Below are 23,887 nucleotides of genomic sequence, written 5' to 3'. Positions count from 1 at the left end.
TTCTTAGCCAGTACCAAATGATTTTCATGACAGCTGCTTTATATTATAAAGAGCCACTATCATTTGTAGTTTTTCATTAATTATCTTGATATACATGACCTTTTGTTCTTCCAGATGAATTGTTGTTTTTCTAGTTGTATAAAATAATTTTCTTCCAGTTTGATTGATATGACAGTGAACAAGTAGACAAATTTAGGCCGAATTTTGATTTTTTTATTATATTAGCTATACAAATCCATGAATAATTGATATTTTGGTAGAATACTCTTGTGAACCATATAATCCAGTAGATTTTTTTCTTAAGAAGTTTATTAATGGGGCGGAGCCAAGATGGCGGAGAAGAAACACACGACTCAGTGAACATCCTCACTCCCTCACAACCAATTAGATAAATTAAGTCTCAAAATTAGCTCAGGACTGATAGATACCACAAGGACTGGAAGCACGACTTACCAGCTGAAGAGAATCTGGAGTTTCAACAGGAAAGGTCAGTTCTCAGGGGAGGAATAAGAAAGACCAGCACAGACGGTGGGGTAGGGGCACACTGCGCCCATTGCGCTGGGAAGGGCTCTGGGATCAGAGAAGCCACTGAGGTAAAGGAATCTGGCACAGGCTGTTAGCTCTTCTCTGCTAATTATTTAGCAGTTCAGAAGAGAAAGCCAAAATATTTTAAAACTCAGATTAGATTTTTCCCCCCTGGACCCTGGGGGTGACTCAGCAGAACTCTTGGCACCAGGGGGGGTGGCCTCAGCTACCTCCTGAGAATAGTTAAGAGACTGACAAGTGGGTGGATACGGCCCAAGGCAACACACACTGCCTAGCTTAGCTGGAGGGAGTGGAACTCAGCTCCAGGAAGTCCCAGAGAAGCGGAACCTTTGAACTAGGGACCACGGTTTCTGGCAGACACTTCCAGTTTGAGCGCAGGGGCTTCTCACGTCACCTGCTGCAGACATCCACTCCCCAACCGGACACATAGGCTGGGCTTCGTGCTGTCTTCACTATTCTACGCCCTCGAAGCACAGTAGTGCTAATCACCTCTGAGGCACTTCCAGGGAGGGGGTGGGGAACTCTCTCCCAGAGCTCTCTCTTAGCTCAGGCTCAGGAGCTGCTGCATCCATCTGGTCTGGGAGGAAGCTGGTAAAGAAGTAAATAATTTCCTACCCCAGGGACAGACCCCAAAAGATTTTTTTAAGTATGAGCAAAAAAGCTAGAAAAAACATAGATTCCTTCTATACAGAGAAAGAGCGGGTGTCCAACCCCGAGGAAGTTGACAGCAGAGAATCAGCAGACAACAACCTAAAGGGGAACGATTCCTGCCCCCCATCACATAACTCTCTCCTAGAAGAAGCTCTTAAAAATTTGAGGGAGATCGAAGAAAAATGGGGAAAGGAAAGGGAAGTTATGATAGAGAATAACAACGTCCTGAAATTGGAGTTGGAAAAAATAAAGAATTCACAGGAGATGCAGGGAAACAAAATTAGTGAATTAGAAAAGGTTAAAAAAACACAGGAAAGTAGGATTTCTGAATTGGAAAAGATAAAAAAGTCTCAAGAAAATAGAATTTCTGAATTGGAAAAAGAAAATAATTCTCAAAAAAAAAATTAGGGAAATGGAAAAAAATTCAATAGAGCAAAATAATTCATTTAAAAACGAAATTGGGCATTTACAAAAAGAACTAAAAACTGTGAAAGAAGAAAATAACTCCTTAAAAGTCAGGATGGAACAAATAGAAATGAATGATTCACAGAGAACCCAAGAATCAGTCAAACAAAACAAAAAAAATGAGAAGCTGGAGAACAACGTCAAATACTTACTGGGAAAATCTATAGACCTGGAAAATAGATCTAGGAGAGATAATCTGCGGATTATTGGACTTCCAGAAAACTATGACCAAAAAAAGAGCCTAGATTCTATTTTACAGGAAATTATCAAAGAGAACTGTCCAGAGATAATAGAAACAGAAGGGAAAGTAGATGTGGAAAGAATTCATCGAACTCCTTCTGAAATAGACCCTAAAAAAAGAACACCACGGAATATTGTGGCTAAGCTGCAGAATTACCACACAAAGGAGAAAATCCTGCAAGCAGCTAGAAAAAAACAATTTAAATACCAAGGTGCCACAATAAGGGTCACCCAAGATCTGGCTGCCTCCACATTAAAAGATAGAAGGGCCTGGAACCTGATATTCCGAAAGGCAAAAGATCAAGGACTGCAACCAAGAATGAACTACCCAGCTAAGTTTAGCATCTTTTTCCATGGAAGAAGATGGTCATTCAATGAAACAGAGGAATTCTATATGTTTCTAAGAAAAAAACCAGACTTAAACAAAAAATTTGATCTACATCCACAAGACTGAAGAGAAACAGAAAAAGGTACACAGAACCCTTGAGAACTGTAACTCTGTTGTGGGTATATAAAAAATACTCAAGGATAATTTGATTTTACTGATATAAAAGAAAAAAAGGGGGGTGTAGTAAAGGGAAGGAGGTCAGTTCAGAAAAAGGGGAAGGAGTGATAAAAAGAGGGAAACCACATCCCAGGAAGAGACATAGAAAATACACCATATCTGAGGGAACTTAGTGAGGGGGAGAATCATTGTGTGAATCTTACTCTCATCAGAAGAGGCTCAAAGAGTAAATAATTAACATATTTGTTTTTCAGAGAATTCTCTCTCACCTCATTAAAAGGGGGGAGAGGAAAAGGGGAAAGGAAAAGGAGAATAAGTGAAGGGACGTGGAGGGAGGGGGGAGGGATCCTAAAAAAAAAAAAAAAAAAAAAGAGGGAGGGTTGCGCGTCACAAGGGGGGTCTGTAAATTAAATATCGGGGAGGGGGATCAGGGGGGTCAAGGGAAAAAAGTATAATCTGGGGATAATACGATGGCAGGAAATACAGAATTAGTAATTTTAACTGTAAATGTAAATGGGATGAACGATCCCATCAAACGGAGACGGATAGCAGATTGGATCAAAAAGCAGAACCCTACAATATGTTGCCTACAGGAAACACACTTAAAGCAGGGAGATACATATAGAGTAAAGGTAAAAGGTTGGAACAGAGCCTATTATGCTTCAGGTAAAGCCAAAAAAGCAGGAGTAGCTATCCTTATCTCAGATCAAGCAAAAGCAGAAGTTGATCTAGTTAAAAAAGATAAGGAAGGAAACTATATCCTGCTGAAAGGTAGCATAAATAATGAAGCCATATCAATACTAAACATATATGCACCAAGTGGTATAGGATCTAACTTTCTAAAGGAAAAGTTAAGAGAACTGCAAGAAGAAATAGACAGTAAAACTATAATAGTGGGAGCTCTCAACCTTGCACTCTCAGATTTAGACAAATCAAACCACAAAACAAACAAGAAAGAAATTAAAAAAGTAAATAGAACATTAGAAAAACTAGGTATGATAGACCTTTGGAGAAAACTGAATGGCAATAGGAAGGAATATACTTTCTTCTCAGCAGTTCATGGATCCTATACAAAAATTGACCATATATTAGGACATAAAGATCTCAAAATTAAATGTAAGAAGGCAGAAATAATAAATGCCTTCTTCTCAGATCACAATGCAATAAAAGCTACATTTAGTAAAAAGTTAGGGGTAAATAGACCAAAAAGTAATTGGAAACTGAATAATCTCATCTTAAAGAATGACTGGGTGAAAGAGCAAATTATAGAAACAATTAACAATTTCACCCAAGATAATGATAATGATGAGACATCATATCAAAATCTTTGGGATGCAGCTAAAGCAGTAATAAGGGGAAATTTTATATCTTTAGAGGCTTATTTGAAGAAAATTGAGAAAGAGAAGATTAACGAATTGGGCTTACAACTTAAAAGGCTAGAAAAAGACCAAATTATAAACCCCCAACCAAAAATTAAACTCGAAATACAAAAATTAAAAGGAGAAATCAATAAAATTGAAAGTAAAAAAACTATTGAATTAATAAATAAAACCAAGAGTTGGTTTTATGAAAAAGCCAATAAAATAGATAAAACTTTGGTAAATTTGATCAAAAAAAAGAAAGAGGAAAATCAAATTGATAGTCTTACAAATGAAAAGGGGGATCTTTCCACCAATGAAGAAGAAATTAGAGAAATAATAAGGAGTTACTTTGCCCAACTTTATGCCAATAAATTTGATAACTTAAGTGAAATGGATGACTTCCTCCAAAAATATAGGCTCCCTAGATTAACAGAGGAGGAGATAAATTGCTTAAATAGTCCCATTTCAGAAAAAGAAATAGAACAAGCTATTAATCAACTCCCCAGGAAAAAATCCCCAGGGCCAGATGGATTCACATGTGAATTCTACCAAACATTTAAAGAACAATTAGCCCCAATGTTATATAAATTATTTGAAAAAATAGGGGATGAAGGAGTCCTACCAAACTCCTTTTATGACACAGACATGGTACTGATACCTAAACCTGGTAGATCGAAAACTGAGAAAGAAAATTATAGACCAATCTCCTTAATGAATATTGATGCTAAAATCTTAAATAAGATATTAGCAAAAAGACTTCAGAAAATCATCTCCAAGATAATACACTATGATCAAGTAGGATTTATTCCAGGAATGCAGGGCTGGTTTAATATTAGGAAAACTATTAATATAATTGACCATATTAATAATCAAATTAATAAGAACCATATGATCATCTCAATAGATGCAGAAAAAGCATTTGACAAAATCCAACATCCATTCCTACTAAAAACTCTTGAGAGTATAGGAATAAATGGATTATTCCTTAGAATAATCAGGAGTATATATTTAAGACCGTCAGTAAGCATAATATGCAATAGAAATAAACTGCAACCTTTCCCAGTAAGATCAGGAGTGAAACAAGGTTGCGCACTATCACCATTACTATTCAGTATAGTACTAGAAACGCTAGCCTCGGCAATAAGAGCCGAGAAAGAGATTCAAGGAATTAGAGTAGTAAATGAGGAAATTAAACTATCACTTTTTGCAGATGACATGATGGTATACTTAGAGAACCCCAAAGACTCTGCTAAAAAGCTACTAGAAATAATTCAAAATTTCAGCAAAGTGGCAGGATACAAAATAAATCCACATAAATCCTCGGCATTTTTATATATCACTAACAAAATGCAACAGCAAGAGATACAAAGAGAAATTCCATTCCAAACAAATGTTGAGAGTATAAAATATTTGGGAATCCATCTACCAAAGAAAAGTCAGGAATTATATGAGAAAAATTACAAAACACTTGCCACAAAAATAAAATCAGATTTAAATAATTGGAAAGACATTCAGTGCTCTTGGATAGGCCGAGCGAATATAATAAAGATGACAATACTCCCCAAACTAATCCATTTATTTAGTGCTATACCAATCAGACTCCCAAGAAACTATTTTAATGACCTAGAAAAAATAACAACAAAATTCATATGGAAGAATAAAAGGTCAAGAATTGCAAGGGAACTAATGAAAAAAAAAACTCAGAGGAAGGTGGTCTAAGTGTACCTGATCTAAAGCTATATTATATAGCAGCAGTCACCAAAACCATTTGGTATTGGCTACGAAATAGACCGGTAGATCAGTGGAACAGATTAGATACAAAGGACAAAAAAGGGTACATCTATAGCAATCTAATCTCTGACAAACCCAAAGATTCCAACATTAGGGATAAAAATTCATTATTCGGAAAAAACTGTTGGGAAAACTGGAAATTAGTATGGCAGAAATTAGATATGGATCCACACTTAACACCATATACCAAGATAAGATCAAAATGGGTCCATGATTTAGGCATAAAGAGGGAGATAATTAATAGATTAGAGGAACAGAGGATAATCTACCTCTCAGACTTGTGGAGGAGGAAGGAATTTATGACCAGAGGAGAACTAGAGATCATTATTGATCACAAAATAGAAGATTTTGATTACATCAAACTAAAAAGTTTCTGTACAAATAATACTAATGCAAACAAGATTAGAAGGGAAGTAACAAATTGGGAAAATATTTTTAAAAGTAAAGGTTCTTACAAAGGTCTCATTTCCAAAATATATAGAGAACTGACCCTAATTTATAAGAAACCGAACCATTCTCCAATTGATAAATGGTCAAAGGATATGAACAGACAATTCTCAGAGGAAGAAATTGAAACTATATCCACTCACATGAAAGAGTGTTCCAAATCACTACTGATCAGAGAAATGCAAATTAAGACCACTCTGAGATACCACTACACACCTGTCAGATTGGCTAAGATGACAGGAACAAATAATGACAAATGTTGGAGGGGATGTGGGGAAATTGGGACACTAATACATTGCTGGTGGAGTTGTGAAAGAATCCAGCCATTCTGGAGAGCAATCTGGAATTATGCCCAAAAAGTTATCAAACTGTGCATACCCTTTGACCCAGCAGCGCTACTACTGGGATTATATCCCAAAGAAATACTAAAGAGCGGAAAGAGACATATATGTGCCAAAATGTTTGTGGCAGCTCTTTTTGTTGTAGCTAGAAACTGGAAGATGAATGGATGTCCATCAGTTGGAGAATGGTTGGGTAAATTGTGGTATATGAAGGTTATGGAATATTATTGCTCGGTAAGAAATGACCAGCAGGAGGAATATAGAGAGGCCTGGAGAGACTTAAATCAACTGATGCTGAGTGAAATGAGCAGAACCAGAAGATCACTGTACACTTCAACAACAATACTGTATGAGGATGTATTCTGATGGAAGTGGAAATCTTCAACATAAAGAAGATCCAACTCACTTCCAGTTGATCAATGATGGACAGAGGTAGCTACACCCAGAGAAGAAACACTGGGAGGGGAATGAAAATTGTTAGCACTAATATCTGTCTGCCCAGGTTGCATGTACCTTCGGATTCTAATGTTTGTTGTGCAACAAGAAAATGATATTCACACACATGTATTGTATCTAGACTATATTGTAACACATGTAAAATGTATGGTATTGCCTGTCGTCGGGGGGAGGGAATAGAGGGAGGGGGGGTAATTTGGAAAAATGAATACAAGGGATAATATTATAAAATATATATATATATATAATTTAAAAAAAAAGAAGTTTATTAATAATCTGTCACTTTTTTTTTTCTAAAATGGCACTATATAAGTAATATTATCTTCTGATAAGCTTGGCAATTTATATTTTTGTAAATATTCATCCACTTCAATTAGATTGCCAGACTTGCTGCCATACCATTGGGAAAAATAGTTCCTAATAATTGCTTTAATTTCTTTTTCACTCTATCTTGATATGCAGAGTCATTTCATTCTGTCAGATTCTGTTTAGAGGCTTGGTTTCATGTGCTTTACGAGGGAAACTCGAAGACCCCAGTTTCCTGACTTTATTCTGCCATCTGGTTCCACCCTTGGCAGTCCAGTATCTCCCCATTGTTGGTTTTTGATGTACCTTTTCTTCAGTTAGCTTTTTTTTGTACTTCCTTTTCCACTTGACTAATTCTATTTTTGAAAGTGTTGTTTTTGTTAGTCATTTTTTGTTTCTCCTTCTCCAAGCTGTTGTCTCTCCTACATAGCTCTCATTCTTTTTCCCAACTTTTTCTTTTATCTCTCTTCTTTGATTTTTAAAATTCTTTTTTTTTTTTACCTTTTCCAAGAAAACCCTTTGAGCTTAAGACAATTTTATTCTCCCCTTTGAAATTTTGGATGTAAAGTATTTGCACTTTACCACTTTATGGACTTTGTGTTTTGCTCCTCCCAGTCATCTTAGTAGCTTTATTTGTTAGGGTTTTTTTGTTGTTTTTGCTGTTGTTGTTGTTTCTTACTCTACCCTTCCTTTTCCTTTCCTTCCCTTCCTTTCCCTTCTTTTCCCTAACCTTCCCTTTATTTATTTTCCCTTTGTTTTTCTCTTTTTATGCATATTTTGTGGCTTTTAAAGTTCATTTTTGCTTCTGGGACACAGGAATGATATCCCAAGTGTGGCTTTAAGCTTTGGGGAACTTCGAAGTTTGGCTTTGAATGCTTAGGCCTCTGGTGTTTGGTGACTTGCTTATAGCACTGGGGTAGTCCAACATAGTCACACCTGATGTTCCTGGTTCCCAACTATCAGTTGGCCTTATATACCGGCTCTGGAGTTTCTTCAACTGGTCCAGTCTGCTATCTTCCTATTGAGCCATGACAGAGGTTTTTTACTAGTTAATCTGTGCTTTGGCTAAGACCCTCAAACATTTTCTTGAAGTTTTTCCAAGCTAACATAAACTGTAAAATTGTTTCATTCCATTTCTTTGTAGGTTCTATCGCTTCAGAATCTGTTCAGAGGCTTGATTTCAAGTTGTTTCTGAGAGAAACTGTATAAAGAAACTCTTTGACTTCTCTCTTCATATTGGTTCCACTACCTCTTTACAGATTTTCAAAGAAGTTAGGTATTTTCAGTTTTCCCTTTTTTCTTATCAAGTTTTTTTAAACTTACCAAATTTTAAAAATATAAACTTTTTGAAAAATTAATAGAGTCAGCTATGAATTGCTTTCTTCTTGAAGCTAAGGATTACAGAGACAAAAAAGCAATATGAAGCACTTTTTCATAACTTGAATTTACCTAATTTCTTATGATATTATATTAGAAAATAATAAAAGATATTTTCAATCCATTCCAGTTTTACTCAAAGTTGGTACATGTTAGTGACCTGCTTAGTGAATATGTCATCATTTTTAAAGCATTATTATGAGAGACAGTATCATTTCTGGTGTTATTGTTCAAATTTATTTTATCTTCTTAAGAAACCAGAATATCAGTGAGCAACATTTGCTCTTCTGTCATTTTCTTTTCTTGAGAACTGGATCATTAAATTAATATTTAGCAATGTTGACTTGCAATTCTATGTCAATCTACCTAGATTTTATATCAGCAGTCTAATCACACTGGTTCAGATGCTAGTTTTCTTGGGGATCTCCAGAATCTAATTTTTCTAGTATTCATAGTCCTTCTAGTTTCTCACCAATATTGTAATGATTTCATGCTATGCAAATTACCTACTAAACATTTCACCTTGTGTGATATTCATATGTTTTGAAATTGCCTTAAATATTCATTTAAAAAATAGCACAGAGGGGCAAACCCAAGATGGCAAAGAGTAGACAGGTTATTGTCTGAAATCTTCCTGGATTCCCTCAGATCTACACCACATCATTCTATGAATAGGTTTCAGAGTGACAGAACCCACAAATGTTTGGAGTATAACAAATTTCCAGCAGAAGAAATTTTGGAGGCGCTTATAAAAATGTATGTTTCAATTACGCATGGCTATGGGCAGGCATGGGGCGGGCACCAAGTAAAGTGTGATATCTGTGTGCCAGGGAATCTACAGGGAGGTTCTTAGCCAAAAAACAGCAGTATTTACTATTCTGTCCTGCTTCAGAAATCAGTTTTTTTCAGTAAACTAGCTTTGAGACCTCTAATGCAAGTATAGAATGCAAATAGTGAGCCCATACATCTCAGCATAAAAAAAACAGGACTTGGCCATGCTCATCCAGGACAGGAAGGAAGCCGGCAACACTGGATTCATGGCAGTGTGAAGCCATTGTTGCCTGTTGAGGAAGCTTGGGATATTCTACCCTTTGCCCTAAGAGAAGACCTCAATCTTTAGAAATGGGAAAAAAAAGCAAAAGACATTTTTGACAATCAATAGCTTTTTATTTTATTTTTTTAATTATTTGAGTCCTGAAAACACTAAAGACAAAGCATCTCCTGCTGAAGCCTCAAAGGCTGATATGAATTGGTTTCCAAGATATAAGCCTCTTTGGAAGAATTCAAAAGCGATTTTAAAAGAGAGTTAAAAGAAAGTGGGGAAAGTAAATGTCAGCTTTGCTAGAGAGTTTGGCGAATGAAACAGAAATTACTTGAAGAAAAAATGTAAAATAGATTTGGTGAGATGGAAAAAAAAATACAACTCTTTAAAATTGGAATTGGTGAATTGGAAAAAAAAACTACTTGAAAAAGAGAATTAACAAAATGGAAAAGGATAACAACTCCCCAGAAAATAGAATTGGTAGAATTGGTGAAATGAAAAAAAAAAAAAAAAATCAGTAAACAAAACAACTTATTTAAAAGTTCAATAGACTAAATGCAAAATAAGGTAAAAAAAAAAAACACACAGATAATTGAATTAAATGATTCACTAAAAATTAGAATTGAACAAATGGAAATGAAAGACTCATAAGTCAAAAACACAAACAAAAAAAGAAAAAAAAATAGATGAAAATGTAAAATACCTTATCATCTGTTTGAGAAAATAGATCCAGGGGAGACAATGTAAAAATTATTGGATTACCAGAAAAACCATAATTAAAAAAATTAAACTAGATAATATCTTTCAAGAAACCATTGAGGAAAACAGCCTTGATATGCTAGAACCAAAGGATAAAATAACGAGTGAAAGAAACCACTGATCTCCTCCTGCAAAAGATGAAAAAAATAAAACTCCAAAAAATATCATAGCTAAATTTTAGATTTATCAGATCAAGGAGAAAATATTTCAAGCAATCAGAAAGAAACAATTCACATATTGAGGAGTCACAATCAGGATTACCCAAGACTTAGCAGCTTCAATTTTTAAGGATCAAAGGATCTCTATGATATCATAGAGTGCAAAGGAACATGGACTGCTGCCAAGAATAAATTATACAGCAAAATTAAGCAGTATCTTTTGTAAAAAAAAAAAAAAAAAAAAAAAAAAAAATGGGCACTCAAGAAAATAGGGGAATTTCATTTATTTTTTTATGAAAAGCTCAGAACTGGACAAATACATAACTCAAAAAACAAAACAAAACAAAACAAAACAAAGTAAAAATGGAAGGGAAAAATATGTTTTTAAAAGTTAAAAAGGTTATATCCCTATATGGGAAGATAATAGGTTTTTAACTTTTGAGAATTTTATCTTTGTTAGGGGTATACTAAGAGAGTGTAGATATAAATTAATTTAATGTGATGATATAAAAAAAGAAACTGGGGATAAAAATAGATTGTATTGGAAGAACGGGAAAGGGGAGATAAAATGGGTAAATTACATCACATGAAGAGGCACACAAGAGGCACAATTGAGGGAAAGAAAAAAGGGAGATAAGCATTGTGTGGATGTTAATTTCATTGGATTTGACTCAAAATAAAATATCAGACATATTTAGTTTGATAGTGAAACTTATCATCACATAGGGAAGTAGGAGAGAGATAGGGGAAGGGTTTTAAAAGGAAACAAATTATCTGAAGAAAACTAAAATAGATTTGTTAAAATGAAAAAAGAACACACCTCTTGAAAATTACTATTGGTGAAATGAAAAAAAAATAATACTACTTTTGTTGATAGTCAGAACAAAATGCTGGGGAGGAAGGAAAGGGGGAAAGGAAAGAGAAAAGTATAACTCAGGGAAAATAAAATTGTGGGAAATACAGAGTTTATAATTTGAACTGTACACATGAAGGGAATGAACTCATCCACAAAATAGAAGCAAATATTTTTCTATTATTTTTTTTGTTTTTATTCTATTAATTAAAATTAATTGGATTAAAAGCCAAAATTTTATAATATGTTGTTTACAAGAAACACATATAAATCAGCAATATATAATAGAGTAAAAGTAAAAAGCTGGAACAGAATCTATTAAAGTTTTGAACGAAAAGCAGGAGTAACAATTCTGTGCTCATATAAAGCAAAAAGAGATCTAATAAAAGAGAAAAGAAAGGAAAGTATATTTTGCTAACAGGTTCCATAGACAATGAACTAATCTAAATACTAAACACATATGTACCAAGTGGTATAGCACCTAAATTCCTAGAGAAGAAGTTAAGAGATCAACAAGAAAAAAGAGCCATCAAAACTATACTAGTGCAGGTTCTCAACCTAGCTTTATCTCAACTAGATAAATTGAATGACAAAAAAAAATAATAATTTAAAGATGAAACTAGCCTATAATTTTTAATAATGTGTGATTGTACCAAAATAAAATCATTATCTACCATTGAGTTAAGGAAAAATTATCATGCCAAGGACTAAACAGTGAAAAAGGACAAGTAAATGATCCAAAGTGACAACTCTAATGGTTTTCAAACTTGTGTTTTTGATAAGACCCACAAATCATTGCTCATTTTATGTTATTTTATACATATTGTGTTAGCTTCATTATTCAATCATATTTTCAAATTCTGTCTCTCTTGGCCACCAAATGAAAATACATTCAGGTAGCTAGTAAAGAATTATTTTTTCTATGTGTTTACTTTCTAAATGACCCCTTGAATTGGGTAACAAGGCTGTAGAACTTTTTTTAAAACAATAGAGGGATGAAGGGCATAGACATTTGGGATACATACAAATTTTAATCTGTGTCATAACTAGGAGCTGCCATACACATGAGGATTGAGTCATAAATTAGCTACATAGTTTGTGTGAGAGAAAGTTTACTTTTGTTCTACTACCACCTGTCATCCATGCATTGTAATTCTCAGGGCTCCAGAATTAGCCTAATTAGAATCAAGGCTAATGATCCTTAAAGTAAAACTAAATGTCAGTAAATTTAAAGTTAGCATAATTTGAAAGAATCATAATGTTGAAATACAAAGTTATTTGTCTCTATTTTTAGATGAAGAAACCAAGATACAAAAAGCTTAAATGATTCATCTTACCTCATAATGTCCATTTTATCAGAAGTAGAATTAGAACACAGGTTTTTTGACTATGGAACTAGGATTCTTTCCTCTATATTCTACCTTTCCATTACTTATCAAGTCAAACTTCAGCTGTTAATATAAGGAAACTAATTCATCTAATATACTATGGGAGAGAGCAGAACTCTTTTAAAAAAAGAATAAGAAGAATAGAGGAATTTAGAGAAAGATCTTGCTGATGACAGTACTAGAGAAAGGGGAAATGAAGTAACCAAGGTCCCCAAGGATTCCAGAATACTTTGTAAGGGCATTGTATTATGAGGACAGTCAAGTTCAAGAGAGAACAACTTCACAGAAGACTCCATTTTGCCTTGGGTGAATTATCTATATAAGCAAAAGTGACTGAGGGGAATATCTGGGCCCCTGAGATCAGAATAATTTCTTGACCTCTAAAACTCTTCACTCACTTTTGTTCTAATATGTTCAAGCCAGCAACAAGGAGAATTGCCTGAAGAGATAATGGTGGGGAGCTTTGATTAAGTTACTCTTGGTCTCTTTGAAAATGTCTTCTGTAAGGGTCTCCTGAGATTCTAGATGCTTTCATTCTGTGAACAATGCCTTTGGCTTCCATTACTGACTCATGGGTAGTTCAATTCATCAAGAGAAACGGGGAACTTAAATTTGCTTTTCAGGTTCAACAAAGAAGTAAGAAAGGGGCTAACTTGAAAAAAAATTACCTTGTACAAGGAAATGCCTTTGCTTCCCCATGTGACTAGGGGATGGAAGATGAGGGAGTCATAAAAAAAAATTCCTAATACATATTAGAAGGACAGTGTAGAACAATAGAAAGAACAATGCACTTTGCATCAGTAATCCTGGATGTGAGTCCTTATACTAATAGTTATTAGCAATGTGAGTCTACCTAAGATCAAATCACTTTACATCTCTGAGCTTTAGTTTGTCCTTTGTCAAACCAGAGGAAAAAAAAACATTACAATTTCTATCTCACAGGTTAATTGCAAGGAAAACTTAAAAAAAATAACATGAAGTCATAAGAAGGAAGAGAATGACAAAATAAGGAGGAAGAGAATGATAAAAGTAACAATTTATATAGTGCCTTATATGTTCTGGGCACTATATTAAGCACATTACAATCATTAAATCATTTGATCTTCATAACAATTCTGTGAATTTAGGTGCTATTGTGATTTCCATTTTATAGATGAGGAAAAAGAGGCAACTGGAGGATAAGTGACTTGTTCTCAGTCATACCACTAGTAAAAGTATGAGGTCTTCCTAATTCTAGATCTAGATATTCATTTAACAACCTAACTAAACATTTCAAATGGAAAAGATATTATAATCCACTTGATTCTGTAGGTGAAAAAACAAAATATCAAAGTTAAAATAACTTGCCCAAGTTCACCAACATGATATATGGAGTAAGCACACTAGCAATCATGATGCCTACCTAATTGCTCAAGTGTTGTTTTATATATTTTGTCATATCTTTGATTCTTTTGAAATAAAATATACTTGGAATGTGTGTCTATATGTGACTCTAAGAAGGCTTTTTTAATCTCTTAAAATTAATATTTTCCATTTCAATTGTTTTTTTTTATAATTCAGAGCAATTGTTTATTTTTCTTCATAGAAGATGGACTGGGATGTGTTAACTTTCATCCTATGTTTGTGTGTCTTTGATTTGATCACATTGAAGGAAATATTATTTTTTATGTTGGTTTCTCTAGGGCAACTCTAAAGATTAGAGAAATGGAGAACTACAAGATGGTTTGAGGACTTAGGTAGAAATTATTATGTACATGTAAAATATTCTAGTCTGACTCTAGGTTGCTTATTATATCAATTGATTTGTGTAAATTTCTAGTGAAGGCAAGGTCAGGAGCTTGATCCCTTGGAGAGCACTTAAATTTAGTATCATTCATTATCATATGCTCTGTCTATAAGCCTGGTCTTTGGTCTTGCATATGACTGCACTCCATCACAATGGGATTAATGATATGGAATAGTGAGCCAAGAGGAATGACAACTCCCACACTTCTTAGACAAAAATATAGTTCACAAAAAAATATGTATCAAAGTTAATGTAGTGGAAGTTTTTCCTTTCTAAATAAAAAAAGTTTATCTTATTATTTTATCCTCTAGGCACAGTCTTACTCAGCCTACCATCTCCATTCTTATTTGTTAGGGTACTTTTTAAACGATTTCTAGTTCCAATTATAACTGCTAACTATTGTTTCATATTTCACTCTCTCAGAATACAAGACATTAATTTGTAATAAACAGCCAGCACCACACCATCCATATGTGCAACCATTAGTTATGGTAAATAGTGAAGTTTTGAATACTGTAGATAAGTTCCCTTACCTTGGCAATATACTTTCCATGGATGTCCACATTGAAAATAAGGTTGACATATGAATTGCCAGTCTTAGGTCAGTTTTTGGGAGGCTTTATAGGAAATTGTGGAAGAAGAAAGTTATTAGACTGACTAACAAACTAAAACTTTACAGAGTCATTGTACTGATCTCCTTGTTGTATGAATATAAAACACAGTGCACTGCCAAGAAACTGAATTTGAATTCCATTTGAATTGAGTATAATAGAACTTAAGTGAATATATGCGCAGGGGCTTTTCATGTCATCTCCTTGTTTTAGATGAAACTAAGGCAAAAAGTAGTTATGCAGCATAATATAATATAAAGTTTCTTGACACTGAAGTCATGTGATTAGCTTAAATCCATTCTTAGCACAACCTTTGTGATCTTGAGGACTTCACTTAAGTTCACTGGGCCTTAGTATGTATATATGCATACATAAATACACATACACATACACACACACACACACACACACACACACACATATATATATATATATATATATATATATATATATATATTACACACATTCTATAAATTTTCAAATGGAATAGATAGGCTCTGAGGTCCTTTCATTGTACTGATCTCATTGTTGTATGAATATAAAACACAGTGCCCTGCCAAGAAACTGAATTTGAACTCCATTTGAATTGAACAGGAAAATTTTAAAGATCATTTATTTGCATTCTAGCTTGCAATATAAGCTGAGGCATAAAAATAGTACAGAGCTTCAGATGATACATGTGAAGTCATCCAAAACATTACCATAAAAGTCATGTTGTGAAAGAAAACAAAGATTCACCCCCAAAAAACTATTAAGAAAAAACAAACAAACAAACAAAACAAAAAAAAAAACACAATATACACTTCTATCTACACTCAGGGAGAATCAGTTCTTTCATTGGATGTGAATAACATTTCTCATTATAAGTCTTTCAGAGTAGTTTTGGATTTTTGGATTTGGAAGTTATTCACAAATGAATATCTTACCACTTTGTTATTATTTTGTGCATAGTACATTTCACTTTGCTTGAGGATATGGAGGACTTTCAAGGTTTTCCTGAGAGAATAGTGCTCATCATTTCTTATAGGACATGAATATTCCATCATAATCACATACCACATTTTATTCAGCCATTTCTCGAATTGATGGGCATTCCCTTAGTTACTAATTCTGTGCCCTGAGAAGAGAGCTGCTACAAATTTTTGTACATATAGTTCCCTTTCTTAATTTCTTAATATTTTGTAATTCTTGGCTAATAGTTATATTGTTAAGCTGGAGATTATATCTTTTGGGGCGTAGTTCCTATTTCTTATTCATTTATCAACTGGGGACCTAGTGTTTTTATTTTTTTAAACAAATTTCACTAACTTTGCTATATATTTGAGAAATGAGGCCATCATTAGAGAAATTTGCTTCAAAATTCCTTTCCTACTTACTATTTCTAACTGTATTTCATCTTTATTTATTTTATTCTCTCTCTCCGTTCATCCTGACCCTCCTCAAAAATGTTTTGGTATTGGCCACCCTCTCCTGCAATATGCCCTCTCTTCTATCACTCTCCCTTTATTCCATATTACCTTTCCTTCCTACTTTCCTGCAGAGTAAGAAAGATTTCTATACCCATATTGGGTTTGTATATTATTTTATTTTTGAGACAATTCTGATGAAAATAAAGTTTGCTCACTCCCTCCTCTTTTTTCTTTTCCTTCCATTGTAATAAGGTCAAAATGATGATTTGAGCATACAGAATGATGTCATAAACAAATTAATAGAGAAAGGAATTTACCTATCAAATCTTTGGAGAGTGGAGGAATTTATAACCAAAGAAAAATAGAGAACCTTGTGAAATGCAAAATAGATAACTGATTACATTAGAATGTTTTTTTACACAAACATAACCAATGCAAACACAATTAAAAGGGAAGTGCAAAGCTGGGGAAAAAAAAAATTACAGTCAGTGTTTCTGGTAAAAGCCTCATATTTAATATATATGAATAATTATGTCAGATTTATAAGAATATAAGTCCCCAAATGATCAATGATCAAAGGATATGGGCAAACAATTCTCAGATGATGAAATTAAAACCATTTCTAATCATATGAGAAAGCCATATAGTCATACAAAAACATGTTCTAAATCATTATCATTTTGAGAAATGCAAACTAAAACAACTCTGAGGTACCACTCCTTACCTCACAAATTTTCTAAGATGACAGGAAAAGATAATTAGAAATGTTTGAGGGGACATGAGAAAACTTAGTCACTAATACATTGTTGGTGGCGTTATGAAATGATTCAAAAATTCTGGAGAGCAATTTGGAACCATGCCCAAAGAACTATAAATCCGGGCATACCCTTTGACCCAGCAATGTTATTACTGCAACTGTACCCCTAGGAAATCATAAAGGAGGCAAAAGGAACCATATGTACAAAAATATCTGTAGCAGCTCCTTTGATGGTGGCAAAGAATTGGAAAATGAGTAGATGTCCATCAATTGGGGAATGGCTGAATAAGTTGTGCTATATGCAGGTAATGGAATATTATTGTTCCATAAAATGATGCATAAACTGATTTTTAGAAAGACCTGGAAAGTTTTACACGAACTGATGCTGAGTGCAAGCAGAACTAGTAATACATTGTACACAGTAACATCAAGATGTGCCATGATCAACTATGAAAACTTGATTATTCTCAGTGATTCAGTGATCCAAGATAATCCAAACAAACTTTGGCTAGAAAATGCTATTCAGAAAAAAGAACTATAGAAATTGAATGTAAATCAGCACATTATTTTTCACTTTTTTCCTCTTTTTTTTTCCTGCCATGATTTTCCCTTTTATTTTGATTATTCTCTTCCAATACGATTGATAAAGAAACATTTATTTTAAAAGTTTATATATATATATATATATATATATATATATATATATATGTAAAAAATATCAAAATACATACTTGGGGGAAAAAAGAGATCTCTTTCTGGAGATGATCAGTGTAATCTTTAAACTTCAATTTTACATTATGATTCTAGAATAACAGGAGAATCTTCCTTAATAATGCTTGAAAGATGACATTTAGGCATTTTGATCATTATTTTCTGATAGATTAATAATTTTAAAACTATTTCTTTTTAACCTATTTTTTCTGGTCAGTTCTTTTTAATATTACATATTTCATGTTGTGTGTATTTCATTCTTTTGATTTTGCTTTATTGTGTCTTAATTTCTCATGAAGTTATTAGCTTCCATTTACTCAATTCTAATTTAAGGCATTATTTTCTAGTCAATAACTATAGCAACCTAGTATTTGCCATACCCAAAGACTGCAGCTATTGAGATAATAACTCACTATTTGATAAACACTGCTGGTAAAGTTGGAAACCAGAATGGGAAAAAAAAATAGAGATTAATCCACACCCAAAATTACATACCAAGATTAAGATCTAAATGAGTTTATGATTTAGGCATTAAGAGTAACATTATAAGCAAATTAGAAGAACATAGGATAGTTTACCTCCCAGATCTATGGAGAAGGAAGAAATTTGTGTCCAAAGAAGATTTGGAAACTCATAATTGACCACCAGATAGATAATTTTGATTATATTTTTTTACAAACAAAACTAATACAGACAAGATCAGAAGGGAAGCAATAAATTAGAAAATCTTTTTTTTTTCATTTAAGCATTCTGAAAAAGGGCCTCATTTTTAAAATATAGAGGATTGACTCAAATTTATAAGAATTCAAGCTATTCTCCAATTGATAAATGGTCAAAGGGTATGGACAGAGAATTTTCAGATGAAAAAATTAAAACCATTTCTAATTATATGAGAAGGTACTTTAAATTACTATTAATCAGAGAAATGTAAATTAAGACAACTCTGAGATGGCACTACAGATTGGCTAAGATGACACAAAAGATAATGATGAGTGATAGACTCATGGGATGTGGAAAAACTTTGACACTAATACATTGTTGGTGGAATCCAGCCATTCTGATGAGCAATTTGGAACTATGTTCAAAAAGTTATCAAACTGTGCATACTCTTTGATCTAGCAATGTTTCTATTGGGATAAATCCCAAAGTGATCTTAAAAGGAGGAAAGGGAACCACGTGTGCAAAAATTCCCTTTCCATAATGGCAAAAAATTGGAAACTGTGTGGATGCCCATCAGTTAGAGAATGGCTGAATAAATTATGGTATATGAATGTTATGGAATATTATTGTTCTATAAGAAATGATAAGGAGAGTGATGTTAGAGTGACTTGGAGAGACTTACATGAACTGATGTTAAGTGATGTGAGGAGAACCAGAAGATCATTATACATAGCAATATCTATATTATACAATGGTCAATTCTGATAAATGTGACTCTTTTCAACAATGAGATGATTGATGCCAGTTCTAATGATCTTGTGATTAAGAGAGCCATCTACACCCAGAGAAGGGACTGTGGGAAGTAAATGTCAATAAAAACACAACATTCTCACTTTTTCTTGTTGTTTACTTGCATTTTGTTTTCTTACTCATTTACTTTCTTTTTTTTATTTATCTGATTTTTCAACAAAAATTGCATAAATATACATATTGGATTTTAAAAAGAAAGAATGTTAAAAAAAGGAATTTATTTTCTTCAATGAGCTTTTGTACCTCCTTTCCCTTTTGGACAAATTTGCTTTTTAAGTTGTTCTTCTCATTAGCTTTTTGAATTTTCTTTTGCACCCCTCTCATTTCTCTTCCTAGTTTTTCCTCTCTCTTTTACTTGATTTTCAAAATATTTTTGAGCTCTTCCCTTTCATGAGAGAGGTGAGGGAGGCTTTGGATGTAGGAATTTTGACCTTGTTAACCTGTTTTGAACTTCCTTATGCTCATAGTAACTTTCTATCATCAGAATCCTTTTCTGTTGTTTGCTCATTTTCCCAGTCTATTCCTAAGCATTTAACTCTTTGATAAAATAGAGCTCCATTTCTAGAGTGCAGAGTGCAGTATTTTAAGTTTCATGGAGTTAGTGCAGCTGTTTTCAGAGATTCTTCTAGGGATCAGGTACCCTGGAACAATGAGGAGAATCCCTGTTCCACTATGGCTCTATTGCAAAGCAATAGTTATTCTTCAGAGTGAGTAAAGAAACATTTTGTGAGCTGTAGCCATTGCCCAATTCCATTCCTGTTTTGCTGAATTCTCAAGGCTCTCTTATCCTACTGACAAATTTTTCCTGCTGACTTTTCATGTGTTGTATGTGTCTCTTGGCTGAGAAATCTAGAAATCGCCAGTACTATTGCTGATTCAGAGACCCAAAGTCCATTCATCTTACTTCGTTGGCATTGGGCCATGGCTATATCTAAGACCAAGGTGGAGGCTGCACTGTTGTATGCAACAAAGCATGTTGGACTAACGCTGGTACCATAAATCTTACCTGCTGACCTTCTATGTTGTCTTTGGCTGGAAAATGTTTCATTTTCTGTGTTCTCATGTGTTAACATTTGTTGCTCCTAAATATTTAAAGGAATTGGAGTGTTTTGGGGGAGAGATTGTCAAGTGCCTCCTTTTACTGCATTTTACTTGTGAGAGAGTTAAATGCTAACTTCTTAAAGATGAAGTGTCCTTTTGGCAAACTCTATGAAGTTTTCATTTTTTGTTTAGTCACTTGTGAATTCTCTCATCATTATCGTGAAACCAATATTAATGTTTGAGATTATTTCTGAGACAGATGAATAAATGCAGTGTTGTATACCACATTTCTGAAAGCTGTCCACTTTTTTTTTTCCTTCATTGTTGCCAACTATATGTTGGCTTAATTTTCCTTCTAAGTTGGCAATTAATTATTCCTTTCAAAGAAGCACTCTATGTGCACATTATTTCTTTTGGTAGTCATCTTGTCTTGAGGCTGCCACTTTTGTTGAGTGCTAATATTTAGTTTGGAGAGGATAATTCTATGACCAATTCAATGTTGTGTGCTACACATTACATTCATCACTCTTACATTCTTATTTGTTCTTCTTATAATGAGTTTATTAAACGTTAATGTTTAGTGTGAGATTTATGCATATAGTTTTATAGTGTTTAAGGAAATGAAAAGGTCATAAGATGCACTAAATTTCAGTAGTAAATGGCCATTGCTATTACTGTTTTCAATTTCATTCTTCCCAAGTGTTTCCTGGCATGTTGAGTAGACTATGCCTAACTATGCATTAAAATTACCCAAAATTATAAGTTTTACCTCTTTGAGCATTTTGATGATGAGGATCTCCAGGTTTTTATAAATATGTATTTGACCTCATTAGGTTTGTCATGGTGAGAGCATACTCACTGATGATGGTGTTGTGATACTTTGCTGCAAGTGCAATTCCACTGTCATATCTCTGTCATTTACTGACTTTATAAGTGTATAAGCTTGTTGACTAGATTAATTTTGATTACAAAATCTTCACCAGATTTATAGAGCTGTATGTAGTCATTTCAGAAAATCATGTTTCCAGCTTGGATGGTTGGCCTTCCTTTGCCAGCCTTTTGTCATTTTGATCTGCTATTTCAATGAAGAACTTTCCAGTTTATCTTGCAACAAGAAGAGTTTTTCTTTCAGTTCTACTGGATTTAGTGTTGTACTTAAGGGTGTGGACATTCTATGTACCAATGGTGATTGCAACCACCTTTAGAAACTTTTTATATATTTGTTTGTGTTTCAATCATAAGAGAATCCCTGTTTACCATGGTAAGCAGAACAGGATTGGGTGAAGCAGACAACCTTTATGGACCTTTTCTAGCCCTTTCCTCATACCAGGAGATGAGCAATGTGATTCTATTGCTCTAATACTTAGGGAGATGTCAAATCTTATTCTGCTTCCAATGAGAAGATGATCTTATAGTCTGGCCCACCTACATATAAGGCTACAATTACACCTACCCGATGTTACATCAATTGCCTATTGCCACATGATTTTGAGATAGTTAAAAATGGTATAATGTCTTTTGTTTCACAAATAAATTTTATTTAAGTGAAGCAGATTTGTGCAAAGCTGTTGACATGACTCTCACTTCCAGAATTATGAAAGGCTAGTATTAAAAAAAAAAGTCAAGACAACTAGTGATGGCTTGAAATGCAGCAGATGATCTTGGCACTTTCAGAGTTTAACCAAGCTCTTAGTACTATATCATATCTACTTGAGCCATCTTCATGGCTACTGGAAAAAGTCATTTTCATATACCCATTTAGAAGTCTTCACAAGCTTGGGAGAGAAACCCCCTAAATCACTAAAAGTTTGGAGATCCTTCAGTTACTCTCAGCCTGGTTTAGTTTATCTGTTAAGATTTACTAGGTTGTGGCAGCCAAACTGCTACAGTTTCTTAGAGTCATAGGTGAGAGCTGGGTAGATCAAGTGGACATGAATAAGGAAAGGAATCCTAAAGAAGTTTTGACAGCTCTCCCACCAGAGATTCAAGTCTTTCCTGATTACATCCTATAAACCAAAACATTTGACACAGCCATAGAGAATACCCACTCTTACCTGAAATCTAGCAAAGTAGAAAAGGAAAGGATGGTCAGACAGGTAGGAGGAATGAGGACAACTGTGAGATTTATAAGAATTATGTTAAAAAACAATGACCATTCAAAATTCCATAGGATTGATGATAAAACATTATATCTATTACAGAGAGATGATGGCAATGAATTCAGAGGGTAGAAGATACTTATAATATATCTAAATATATGTGTTGTAACATACATATAGATAAATACATAAATAGAATATATATGTAGGGTTGTGGGAAGTGGTGGGTTTAATATGTACATATTTGTAGTAAAATGTTTATGTTTGTAGGTGCATATTGACATATACACATGTATAAATATGTATATACAATTAAATGAATTTGTTTTGCTTGACTCAACATATTTCTTTATTCTCCTTTTAAAAATTATTTACATTGTCATTTGCCCAACAGAACATAAGGGAGGGTTCAAAATATATAACAAAAATTATTAATTCAAGAAAATGTATTATGTGTGTGTAAATATATAATATATACACATGCATATATATATGAAGAAATTATTTCATAGGTGTCTATTTTTTCTTTACTGTGTATTGTTCTTTTACTTTTTTGTGCATCTTTTTTTTACTGTATTCTTTTTTCTTTCATCTCTCACTCTCATGCACAAGCAGGCTATAGTTAAAAAATAATATGTTTATGTCTGCAGATGGATATATATATATATATATATATATATATATATATATATATATATATATATATATATATGAAGGGGTCTTCTAACTCTCTTTTTGGATTCTAGAATCTAGATAAAACTTTGCTACATGTTTTGCTTCTAAGGTAAAAGATAGGAAAAATATGTAAGACAATTAAATGAAAACTTGAAGGTCAATGTTTAGAAATGTGGAAAATGGTAACCCTGACAATATAAGCCCATTGGGCTCCTTTTCTTTTACTTAGGCCATGTTATCCAGAAGATCTTTAAATATCAATCTTTCCTCACAAAGTTAGGGTTACTAGAATAAGTAAGTTCCAGAGCTAAGTTGTGTGGTTCCACTGATTACAAGTAAAATAAAGAATTTCAATTTGATGGTGTTGAAGTTTAAGAATAACTCATTTCATTTATATAGTATTTTAAGGTTAGCAAAGCACTTATTATTTCTTTTAAACCTCAAAATAATTCTGAAAGGGAGGTCTCACTGCCTCTTCCCATTTAAATATGAGGAAACTGAAGTAGTTAAGTGTTTCTGGCTAGATTTGAAATAAGGTTTTCTTGATCTCATGCCCATTCCTCTATTCATTATTTTCCTCGGGCTCTAGGAGAATGACAAAATACTCAGATTTTGAATCATAACACATAGTATGATTTTTAG

The sequence above is a fragment of the Sminthopsis crassicaudata genome, chromosome 1, assembly GCF_048593235.1.
Source record: "Sminthopsis crassicaudata isolate SCR6 chromosome 1, ASM4859323v1, whole genome shotgun sequence".
NCBI lineage: Eukaryota > Metazoa > Chordata > Mammalia > Dasyuromorphia > Dasyuridae > Sminthopsis > Sminthopsis crassicaudata.
Note: the sequence above shows the minus strand (reverse complement) of the source record.